Below are 12,505 nucleotides of genomic sequence, written 5' to 3'. Positions count from 1 at the left end.
ATATATATATATATATATATATATATAGGGACATTGGCATATATTTCTTACCTTAAGACTTTGCCTATTTGAGCAAATTCTTTCTCCTGGTGCATCCCAACTTTAGTCTAGGTTTCAAACATACAACACACTGAAAACATGACTCCTATATTTGATGTTTTAGAAATTCAGTTACTTCTAACATTAATTATATATATATATATATATATATATATATATATATATATATATATATATATATATATATATATATATATATATATATATATATATATATATATATAGGGACATGACTTTGTGAGACCCTCCCACATCCATATGTGTAGGACCTTAAAAGATCACTATTAAATTTGACAATATTCTTTAGAAAGGTCAAGTCCCACACCCATCTGATAACTTTTCTAGAGATCTGTGCTAAATTTAATGGTGATCATTTGGGGTCCTACAGACATGAGTGTAGGAGGAACTATATAAGATACTACAAAATGGCTATAGGCGAAAATGAACAGTGCTTTCGCCTATCTTCATCAACGTCGAAAGCTCATCGCATGGTCACAATTGTCCGGTAGTGTTTCAATTTTCATTTTTTTTTCTACAAATCAGAATGACCTGAAATTTGGTGCGTATGTTCATAAAAAATAGGCAAATTTTTAAAAAATATTAAAAAAATAGTTTACATGAAAAACATTGACTTTTTGAGGTATTTTGGTCAATTCGTGTTTTGTAAATTTTTATTTTATTTTTTATTAGATGCGCCTCACTAAGATATACGTACACTCCAAATTTCAGGTCATTCCGATTTGTAGAAAACAAATGAAAACGAAACACTACTGGATAATCGTGACCGTGCGATGAACTTTGGACGATGATGAGGGTAGACAAAATCACTGTTCATTTTCACCTATAGGCATTGGAAAGACTTTTCATATATATATATATATATATATATATATATATATATATATATATATATATATATATATATAGAGCGAGAGAGAGTTGTGAAGGGTGGATTTATTAAGTTGTAAATATTACTACAAGACAAATGGTATTTTTGTCATCTCCATAAGGGGTAAATTTGAAATTTTAACCAAAAGACAAGGGCGCTCTACAAATAAAGTTTCACTGATTTCTAAAATGCCATTGTATTTTTGTGAAAATTTCAAATTTACCCTTGTTTGATTGTAAAGTTATCCATTTAAATAATTTTTTAATAAAAAATAATGATTGTTTTGATAAATACACCCACCACAACCCTTTCTAACTTGAACCTTTGTATTTTGAGAGGTTGTTAACTCTAGACAAACCTATATATATATATATATATATATATATATATATATATATATATATATATATATATATATATATAGCGGAAGCAAGCATAAATAGCAGAAGAGAAATCAATAATAATAAAAAATAGTAACATTCATGTGTAACATTTAAATTAAAGTATAAAACAGAACAGAGAGAAGCACTTACATAAAGGCTCGAAGTAGAGGTGAGAGGCAGAAAACAAACTTGAAGTACTTCTAGTAAGTACTCAAGCTTACAACAGTCACTCAGAAATTATAATCACTCAAACTTACAACAATCACTCAGAAATCGCTCAAGCTTACAACACTAGCTATAACATGCAGAAGAAAATCCCAAGGTGTCTGTCACACCCCAAGAATTTACAATACCGTTATTCTTGATATGTGACAGGCAAAACATATATACATCTATTGATAGGACAAATTTACAGTGGCGAGGTCTTACAAAGTAAATAAAGAAAGCTAGCACAACAACAGTATCTTCCAAGGTTGATCTTGACTAGCACTCAAAATGAATCCGCAGTTATCCTGAAAAATGTTTATCATAGTTTGATGAGTTTGGCTACTCAGTAAGTGATCATCATAATCCCAAAAATAATCATGTTTGAAAGATATCAATATTTTCCAAAATGAGATCTATTAACAGAAATGCATCAACAGTTTTACTTTCAATAAATGCATAATTAAGTATAATCCGAGTAATTGAAATGCTTATAACACTTTTAACGGCAGTACATAATTCAAAGGATTTCACAAAATACCCTACTGGCGTCCCAAGTAAGTCACCTATATACCCCATCAGCGTCCTGATGGGTCCACTTAATCCCTATCGGCGTCCCAGATAGGTCCACTTAATCCCTGCAGGTCCACTTATACCTCACCGGCGTACCGGATGAGTCCACTTAATCCCTACCGGCGTCCCAGATAGGTTCACTTATACCTCACCGGCGAACCGGATGAGTCCACTTGCATACTTAAATTATTTCTAAATCTCTTTAAACATTCGAAAGCAGCAATATCATGTACTCAACATATCACTGAAATCATTAATATGAATTTCACTTAAACCATTAATAACAGTCACTCTCTATAACATTTCAAAAATAACCAATCAAATATTTTGGGCTCAAATTTAGAAAGGTAGCAGTTTGTTAAGGCATTCTAGCATAATTGCCAATTTAATATGTATAGAAAAACTCTTATAGAAATTCAAGAATAGGGAATTATAACAATTTATGGGATATCAATCCACAAATAAACATTTCACGACAATACTATAATCAATTGCAAAAATAATAAGGCAGTCATTTGCACATGAATTTTACAATGTCTAAATATTCAAAACAGTAGAAAGAAATATCACAATTTTACTAAAAGCAGAAATATCACATTTATTTCTAACAATAGACAAGAAAAATAAATAAATTTATTTTTCTAATTTACAGCATTCAAAATTTCTAACATAGATAAAATATCACAATTTTTATTAAAAAGATTATTTTTCAAGATAATGAGGTCGTGTGCACATAAAATTTATCGTGCCAAAAATTCATGATAATAAGCAGAAATAATTATTTCATTTTATTTTTAAAAAGAATGGATTATTTTTCGAGACAATGAGGTCACTTACACATAAAACTGATAAAATAAAGATCCTAGACGGAAATATCACTATTTATTAAAAATAGACTAATTTTCGGGAAGACGATGTCACTTACCCACAAATATTTGAGAGGGAACTTCGATAAAATTCGGCTAGAGAGAAAGAGAGATCTCAAAATTTTCTAAGGTAGGAGTGCTCACCTCCCCTATTTAAATTCTTAGAATGTATTATTATAATATTTTATTACGCTCTACCTCATACCTGAGGTATCGCGTTAAGCGTCTGCTTTTAACATACGAAAACCACGTTCGCTAAAGGACGTTGCCAGCTGCAAGCAGCAACTGCAAAGGCTGCAAACAAAAGCAGCAGCAAAAGTTTAAACCAAGTAAAAAGTTTTGAAAATAGTGATGGTCCCCAAGGACCATCATACTCAATCAGACCATCACCTATTTAAAAGCATCTTTTCTCCCGTTTTTTTTTTTTTTTTTTTTTTGAAATTTTAGGATTGTTACATTCTTCCCCCCTTAAAGAAATTTAGTCCTCTAAATTTGTGTACCTGATTACTGGAAAAGATAGGGGTATTTTTCTCTGATTTCGTCTTCTCGTTCCTAAGTCGACTATTCTCTTGAATGTTACTGCCATAATACACGGACCAAAGGAATCTCCTTGTTACGCAACACTTGCACCCTTCTATCCAGTATCAAAATTGGCTGCTCAATGAAGGATAGGTCCTTCCTGATCGGTAAAGGTTCATATTTTAAGATATAGGATGGGTCGGGCTGATATTTTCGTAGTGAAGATACATGAAAGACATTATGGACATTTGCCAATTCGAGTGGTAAGGCAAGTTTATAAGCGACACCTCCGATTCTTTCAAGGATTTCAAATGGTCCGATGTAACGTGGGCTCAACTTTCCTTTCTTGTCGAATCTCATAATGCCCTTTATTGGTGAGATTTTTAAGAAAACTCGATCACTTTCCTCAAATTCAAGATCTCTCCTTCGGTTATCGGCATAACTCTTTTGCCGACACTGAGCTGTCCTGAGCCTTTCGCGAATTAATACTATTTTATCTGTGATTATCTGGACAATTTCTGGCCCCAAAAGCTTTTTTTCACCAACCTCGTCCTAACATATGGGTGACCTGCATTTCCTTCCATACAGGGCTTCATATGGTGCCATCTGAATATTGACTTGGAAGCTATTATTATAAGCAAACTCAATCAGGGGTAAATGGTCATCCCAGCTTCTTGTAAGGTCAATAACACAAGCCCTCAGCATATCTTCCAAGGTTTGGATGGTCCTCTCCGATTGTCCATCAGTTTGGGGGTGAAAGGCAGTACTAAAGGTGAGTCTCGTCCCCATGGCTGACTGTAGTCTAGCCCAAAATTTAGAAGTAAACCGAGTATCCCTGTCCGATACAATACTGACAGGAACTCCATGCAACCGCACTATTTCCTTAATGTACAGCTGAGCCAGTCGATCCAAAGCGTACGTCGTGCGAATCGGTAGAAAGTGGGCAGCTTTGGTGAACCGGTCCACAATGACCCAAATGCTATCATGTCCTGAATTTGTTCTAGGCAAGCCAGAGACAAAATCCATAGAGACGTGCTCCCATTTCCATTCTGGCACCGGTAAAGGCTGCAACAACCCAGCGGGCCTTTGATGTTCAGCTTTTACTTGCTGGCATATTAGGCATTTAGACACAAATAGTGCTACCTCTTTTTTCATATTATTCCACCAAAAGGTTTTCTTCAGGTCCTGATACATTTTAATACTTCCGGGATGTATCATATAACGAGAATGATGTGCTTCTTCTAAGATAGCTTTCTTTACACTCTCATCATTCGGGACACAAACCCGACTTTTGAATCTTAGCAAATCCTCACTACATATAGAGAATTCATCTCTCTTTCCTTGCTTCACCTCTTCTATAATTGTTATAAGCTGAGGGTCTTTCTTTTGTGCCAATCAAATCTGTTGGATTAATTGGGGTTCCGCCTTAATATTGGCAATCATACTTACCACACCATTAATGGACGGAGTTGGATGCCAATCCACTATTTCCTCTAACAATCGCATTTCTTGGATCATTAGATGAGCTAAGACTCCCGTAGATTTTCTACTTAGAGCATCAGCCACAACGTTAGCTTTTCCTGAATGATAATGGATTGTACAATCATAATCTTTTAAGAAATCCATCCATCTTATCTGCCGCATATTTAAATCCTTCTGAGAGAAAAGGTATTTCAAACTCTTATGATCCGTGTATATTACGAATTGCTCACCATATAGATAATGCCTCCATATTTTCAAAGCGATAACTATTGCAACTAGCTCCAAATCATGAATTGGATATTTTTTCTCATATTCTTTCAACTGTCTGGATGCATATGCCACTACTTTTCCATATTGCATTAATACACAGCCCAAACCTTTATGTGAAGCATCACTATAAATCACAAATCCCCCACTCCCCTCAAGAATAGTTAAAATAGGTGCTGAAGTTAATCGAACTTTTAGTTCTTGAAAACTCTCCTCACATTCACTTGTCCACTCAAATTTGACATTTTTCTATGTCAATCGAGTCAATGGGATTGCGATTCGAGAAAATCCTTCTACAAATTTTCTGTAATATCCTGCCAATCCCAAAAAGGTTCGAACTTCAGTCACATTACTTGGTTGTTTCCAATTAACAATGGCTTCAACCTTTGAAGGATCAACTGATAGACCTTCCTTTGATATGACATGTCCTAAAAATGTCACTTGTTCAAGCCAAAATTCACATTTACTAAGTTTGGCATACAATTTCTTTTCTCTTAATATTTGCAATACCATTCTTACATGCTGCTCATGTTCCTTCGGATTCTTGGAATAAATTAAAATATCATCGATTAATACCACAATAAATTTATCCAAAAAGGGCCTAAAGATTCGATTCATCAAATCCATAAATGCAGCCAGTCCAAAAGGCATAACTAAAAATTCATAATGGCCATACCTTGTTCTGAAAGCTGTCTTGAGTATATCTTCACTTTTAATCTTAACCTGATGATATCCAGATCTAAGATCAATTTTTTAAAACACTTGTGATCCTTGTAATTGATCAAATAAATCATCAATTCTAGGTAATGGATACTTATTTTTCACTGTCACTTGGTTCAACTGTCTATAATCAATACACAATTTCATAGTCCCATCTCTCTTTTTGACAAACAGTACTGGAGCACCCGAAGGTGACACACTGGGCCTGATAAAACCTTTATTTAATAATTCTTCCAATTGTTGTTTCAGTTCTTTAAGTTCTGCAGGAGCCATTCTGTAAGGTGCCTTAGAAATTGGTGCTACCCCTAGCAATAATTCAATGGAGAATTCAATTTCCCTGTCAGGCGGTAATCCTGGCAATTCTTCAGGAAAAACGTCGAAAAATTCTTGGATAATCGGAATGGTATCCAAATTTATTTATTCCTTCCTATCTTCTTTGATATAGGCAAGAAAGCCTTGACACCTTTTTCGAAGGAGGCGATTAGCTCGAATACAAGAGATTAAATATGATGGGGAGTCTTCTTTGACACCATTGAAGAAAATTACTGGTTGATTCGGAATACTAAAGGTAACAATTTTCTTATAACAATCAATACTTGCATGGTATGCAGAGAGCCAATCCATGCCTAAGATTACATCAAAATCTTGAATTTTCAGGAGTATTAAATCAACCAACAGTTCCTTTTCTTCTATCTTTATTACACATGATTTGTACATTATATTGGTGTTAATTGAATCTCCCATCGGTGTGGCTACCTCTAGAATGTATTCTAATTGTTCTGGTTCTACCTTTAAGTGGCATGCAAAGTGTTGTGGCACAAATGAATGGGTAGATCCAGGATCAATCAAAACATGAGCTACTTTTTGGAAGATAGTAAGAGTACCTTGGATCACTAATTTTGAGGCCTCAGCGTCTTGCTCGGTAATCGTAAATACTCTTCCCTTCATCTAAGGCTTTGGAGCTATCTCTCCCTGCTTTGGAAGCTGTTGTGTCTGTAAGCTAGGACATTGTTTAATCTGGTGTCCCAATTTTCCACATTTAAAACAGGCTCCGGTATTCCAATAACAAGGGCTTGATCAATGATTTTTTCCACATTTTCTACATGGTTCTATTGGGTTTTGAAATGGCGAGGGCCTTGGCTTCTTGTTTGGCCTTTCAAGCTGTTGTCGATTAGATGATGTAGGTTTAACATGACTGTTCTGATTTTTCGTCTTTTGGTAATCTTCAAAATCTTTTTCGACAATTTGGGCACGATCCACTATTTCAGCATAAGTTCTTAATTTCAAAACTGATATTCTGCTTCTAATAGCTGGCCTGAGACCCCTTTCAAATTTCTTCACCTTTCTTGCCTCATTGTTAATCATATGTGGTGCAAACCTGGCCAATTCAGTAAACTTGGCCTCGTACTGTGCTACTGTCCTATTTCCTTGGATTAATTCTAGAAATTCCATTTCTTTTTGGTCTCGAATAAAATCTGGGAAATATTTTTCATTAAATGCCTCTAGAAATACTTCCCAAGTCAAGGTTTTATTTTCTTTGACCAATACTCCTTTTGCCATTCGCCACCAGTGTTGTGCCTTACCTTCTAACATAAAAACTGCTAAGGCCACCTTCCTATCATCAGGACATTCCATAACCTCGAATATTTTTTCCAATTGCATAATCCATCCCTCGGCTTCCAGTGGGTTTACAGTACCCTTAAAAGAAGGTGGGTTTAATTTCTTAAATTGTTCGATATTGCTGCCACCATTTCCTATAACTGACTGCCTGGGTGGATTGTTGTTTTCCATCTGATGTTGTATTAGAGCAACCATATTTTCCAAGGCTTTGTGAATTCCTTCCATATTGGCTTCAGCTATTCTGAATCTTGACTTTATCCCGGTCTGTACACACAATAAATGTGATTTTTACGTACATTCTTTTTAAATTTCCTAAGGATCTTAAACCTATTGCTCTGATACCATAATTGTCACACCCCAAGAATTTACAATACTGTTATTCCTGAGATGTGACAGGCAAAACATATATACATCTATTGATAGGACAAATTTACAGTGGCGAGGTCTTACAAAGTAAATAAAGAAAGCTAGCACAACAACAGTATCTTCCAAGGTTGATCTTGACTAGCACTCAAAATGAATCCGCAGTTATCCTGAAAAATGTTTATCATAGTTTGATGAGTTTGGCTACTCAGTAAGTGATCATCATAATCCCAAAAATAATCATGTTTGAAAGATATCAATATTTTCCAAAATGAGATCTATTAATAGAAATGCATCAACAGTTTCACTTTCAATAAATGCATAATTAAGTATAATCCGAGTAATTGAAATGCTTATAACACTTTTAACGGCAGTACATAATTCAAAGGATTTCACAAAATATCCTACTGGCGTCCCAAGTGGGTCACCTATATACCCCATCAGCGTCCTGATGGGTCCACTTAATCCCTATCGGCGTCCCAGATAGGTCCACTTAATCCCTGCAGGTCCACTTATACCTCACCGGCGTACCGGATGAGTCCACTTAATCCCTACTGGCGTCCCAGATAGGTCCACTTATACCTCACCGGCAAACCGGATGAGTCCACTTGCATACTTAAATTATTTCTAAATCTCTTTAAACATTCGAAAGCAGCAATATCATGTACTCAACATATCACTGAAATCATTAATATGAATTTCACTTAAACCATTAATAACAGTCACTCTCTATAACATTTCAAAAATAACCAATCAAATATTTTGGGCTCAAATTTAGAATAGCAGTTTGTAAAGGCATTCTAGCATAATTGCCAATTTAATATGTATAGAAAAACTCTTATAGAAATTCAAGAATAGGGAACTATCACAATTTATGGGATATCAATCCACAAATAAACATTTCACGACAATACTATAATCAATTGCAAAAATAATAAGGCAGTCATTTGCACATGAATTTTACAATGTCTAAATATTCAAAACAGTAGAAAGAAATATCACAATTTTACTAAAAGCAGAAATATCACATTTATTTCTAACAATAGACAAGAAAAATAAATAAATTTATTTTTCTAATTTACAGCATTCAAAATTTCTAACATAGATAAAATATCACAATTTTTATTAAAAAGATTATTTTTCAAGATAATGAGGTCGTGTGCGCATAAAATTTATCGTGCCTAAAATTCATGATAATAAGCAGAAATAATTATTTCATTTTATTTTTAAAAAGAATGGATTATTTTTCGAGACAATGAGGTCACTTACACATAAAACTGATAAAATAAAGATCTTAGACGGAAATATCACTATTTATTAAAAATAGACTAATTTTCGGGAAGATGATGTCACTTACCCACAAATATTTGAGAGGGAACTTCGATAAAATTCGGCTAGAGAGAGAGAGAGATCTCAAAATTTTCTAGGCTAAGAGTGCTCACCTCCCCTATTTAAATTCTTAGAACGTATTATTATAATATTTTATTACGATCTACCTCATACCTGAGGTGTCGCGTTAAGCGTCTGCTTTTAACATACGAAAACCACGTCCGCTAAAGGACGTTGCCAGCTGCAAGCAGCAACTGCAAAGGCTGCAAACAAAAGCAGCAGCAAAAGCTTAAACCAAGTAAAAAGTTTTGAAAATAGTGATGGTCCCCAAGGACCATCATACTCAATCAGACCATCACCTATTTAAAAGCATCTTTTCTCCCTTTTTTTTTTTTTTTTTTGAAATTTTAGGATTTTTACAGTGTCTTACTTCTGAGGCTTGGTCCTCGTGTTATAAAAGAGGGGAGGGCGGATTCCAAAAACTCTTAAGTCCGTACCAACAAAGTAAGATGCATTTTCTTTCACGTCAAAGCAAAAGGTAGGGTAAAAGCAATTATTCTTGTCGTTTTTACTGTAGCAACACTGTCGGCAATAATGCTTCTTTTACTGTAGCAACAACGTCGGTAATAATGCTTCTTTTATTGTAGCAATAGTGATTGATGTGTTGACAGTCTTCTTTACCGTCATATTTGGGACACGTGTCCTGAATGGTGATGGAGTTGTACCGTCCCTAATATTTTATCTAATTTAGTTGGGAAAATATCCCCATACAATCATCTTCATTTTGAAGGTCCAGATCTTCAGTTTCTGTATCATTTGAAGAAGTTGGTTTTTTAACTTCTACTTCTTCTTCAAGGGCAAAGAGTAATTTTTTCCTGAGCTCTGCTTTTGACAGAGTGGGATTTTTCAGTTGCATTAGAGCAATGTAGTCGGAGAATCCCATATTTGATTTTGGTGAAGAGTTCGGAATTGTCTTCATACAGATTTTTTCGGGATCTAGATAATCACTCTTATAGTTGTCCCACCATTTAATTGAAATTTGTCTTTGTAGTTTTGGAATACAATCACACAGGTCTAAATCATCTTCATAAACTTGGTAGGACCATTTTAGAATCCAGGGAACCTGATATAGGGCCATGAAATATATGTGATAGTCTCGTTTTAGACTAGCTTTATTATATTCAAAGAATTTTCACTGTGATATTTAGAATTTTTTTGGAAGTATTTGGCTTAATGATCCCCATTATAGGAACCAACTTTTAAACCAGTTTGGAAATTCTGTTGGCTCGGTTCTTTTAAACTGCACATACCAGCTGTGTGTATTTTTTGCATTCTGGTAGGCAAAGACTTCGTCCCATTCTTGACTGTATTCAAAATAATGATAGGATTTGATTTTAAATCCTTTTATAATTAGTGCCCTTGGTTTTAAGGGATTTAGGCCCCAGTCATTATAAGAGATAATCTTATGTATTTGGAATTTTGAATATGCTATTTCCGAGTCATTGTTTCTATAATAGTGTACTATTGACACCGACCCGGTTTCCATTAAAATAGCTTCATACCAATCTCTACATCTTTCTCCCATATTAGGATGTAGATGATGGCGCAGATATAAGGCAACTAATTCAACAGGGCTTTTTTCCCTGTGTTCATTTTCGATTACGATCAGCGGGATATAAGCTGTATCAAGAAATGAAGTTCTATCAGGGTTTAGATTATTATAGCTCAAAGGGGATTGTTGAGGAAATATCTAAATTTCTTGAGCTTGCTTTCTTATTAAAGCATTTGGATTTGATGAGGATGCCAGGGATTTTCCTGGGCTAGAACTATTTGCAGCCAGGTGTTTTTCTGGGCTATTATATATAATCAGGCATTTTCCTGAGCTAGGGACTATATCCATTGACAGTATTCTCGGCTGTTGGCTTCTCCTTCCCTCCCTGCAAAAATTCTCTTGTCAAAAAGTCAGGAAAATGATTATTTTTTCCTTGAATATGTTCAATGTCAAATTCAAAAGCGGAAAGAATACTTTGCCATCGAGCGAAAATTTGCTTGGCGACGAGATTTTTGACATGTTTTTCTAAAATGTCTTTGGCTGATTTGCAATCAGTTCGTATGAGGAATTTTTTGTTAAGTAAGTCACTTTGAAATTTTGTGACACAATGTATTATTGTTGAGACCTCCTTTTTAACAGTAGAATACTTCTGTTAACGCGTATAAGTAATTCATCATCTAGGATTTTCTGTTTAAGGATACCTCCTAATCCTATTTCAGAAGTATCGGTTTTAATAATCTTAAAAGGTGTAGAATTGGATAGAGCTAAACAATATAATTGTTTGGCCTTTTGTTTTGATTTTCTAACTTCTATGGTATGTTCATTAGTCCAATTTGGAGGATTCTTTTTTAGTCTCTGGAATAAAAGCTTAGCATTAGAAACTAAATCTTTATAAAATTTTGAAATATAATTTAGACATCCTAAAAATCTTTGTAATTGCTTTTTATCGTTTATGATGTCAAGAAATTTGGAACCAAATTCAATTGCCCTATCGATAGGAATTGTCCTTCCTTGAAACATATTATGTCCAAAGAACCTAATTTTTGTTTTAAACAGGTTCATTTTTCTAACAAAAAAAAATAGTTTGGCATTTTTTATGGCTTTAAAAAATATATTCAAATGTTTCCAATGTTGGTCAATATTATCAGAATATACCAGGACATCATCAATATAGATAATAATGAATTTAGTATATAGATTAAAAATGTCATTCATAATGTTTTAAAATTCTGAAGGGGCATTTTTTAACCCAAAAGGCATTACTTTCCATTCAAAATGCCCGAAAAGAACATTAAATGTTGTTTTATATTTATCTTTCTCTAAAATTTGAATTGGCCAATATCCTGATTTTAAATCAATCTTTGAAAAAATACAGGCATCGTCTAATCTATCAAAGAGATCCATTTTATTTGGAATAGGGTAGTGTATCCATCTCAAAAACTTCTTCAAAAGCTTATAATTTATAACAATGTGTGGGGCTCCCCTTTCAATCTCCGAAGCTCTTTCTACATAAAAAGTTGTACCACTTCAGGGTGACGAACTTTTTCTAATTAGTTTTTTGTCAAGGAGTTCTTGTATTTCAATTTTACAAATTTCTAGGAGGCTGCTATTCATTTGTATTAGCTTGGCTTTAGTTGGAATTTTCTGTTTGTTAAACCCTGGTTCATAAAGAAGTTCC

This window comes from Amborella trichopoda, chromosome 1 (assembly GCF_054954075.1).
Source record: "Amborella trichopoda isolate Santa Cruz 75 chromosome 1, AtrichopodaSantaCruz75HAP2 v2.0, whole genome shotgun sequence".
Classification (NCBI taxonomy): domain Eukaryota; kingdom Viridiplantae; phylum Streptophyta; class Magnoliopsida; order Amborellales; family Amborellaceae; genus Amborella; species Amborella trichopoda.
The sequence above is the reverse complement of the archived record's forward strand: the minus strand, read 5'-3'. Positions refer to the sequence as shown.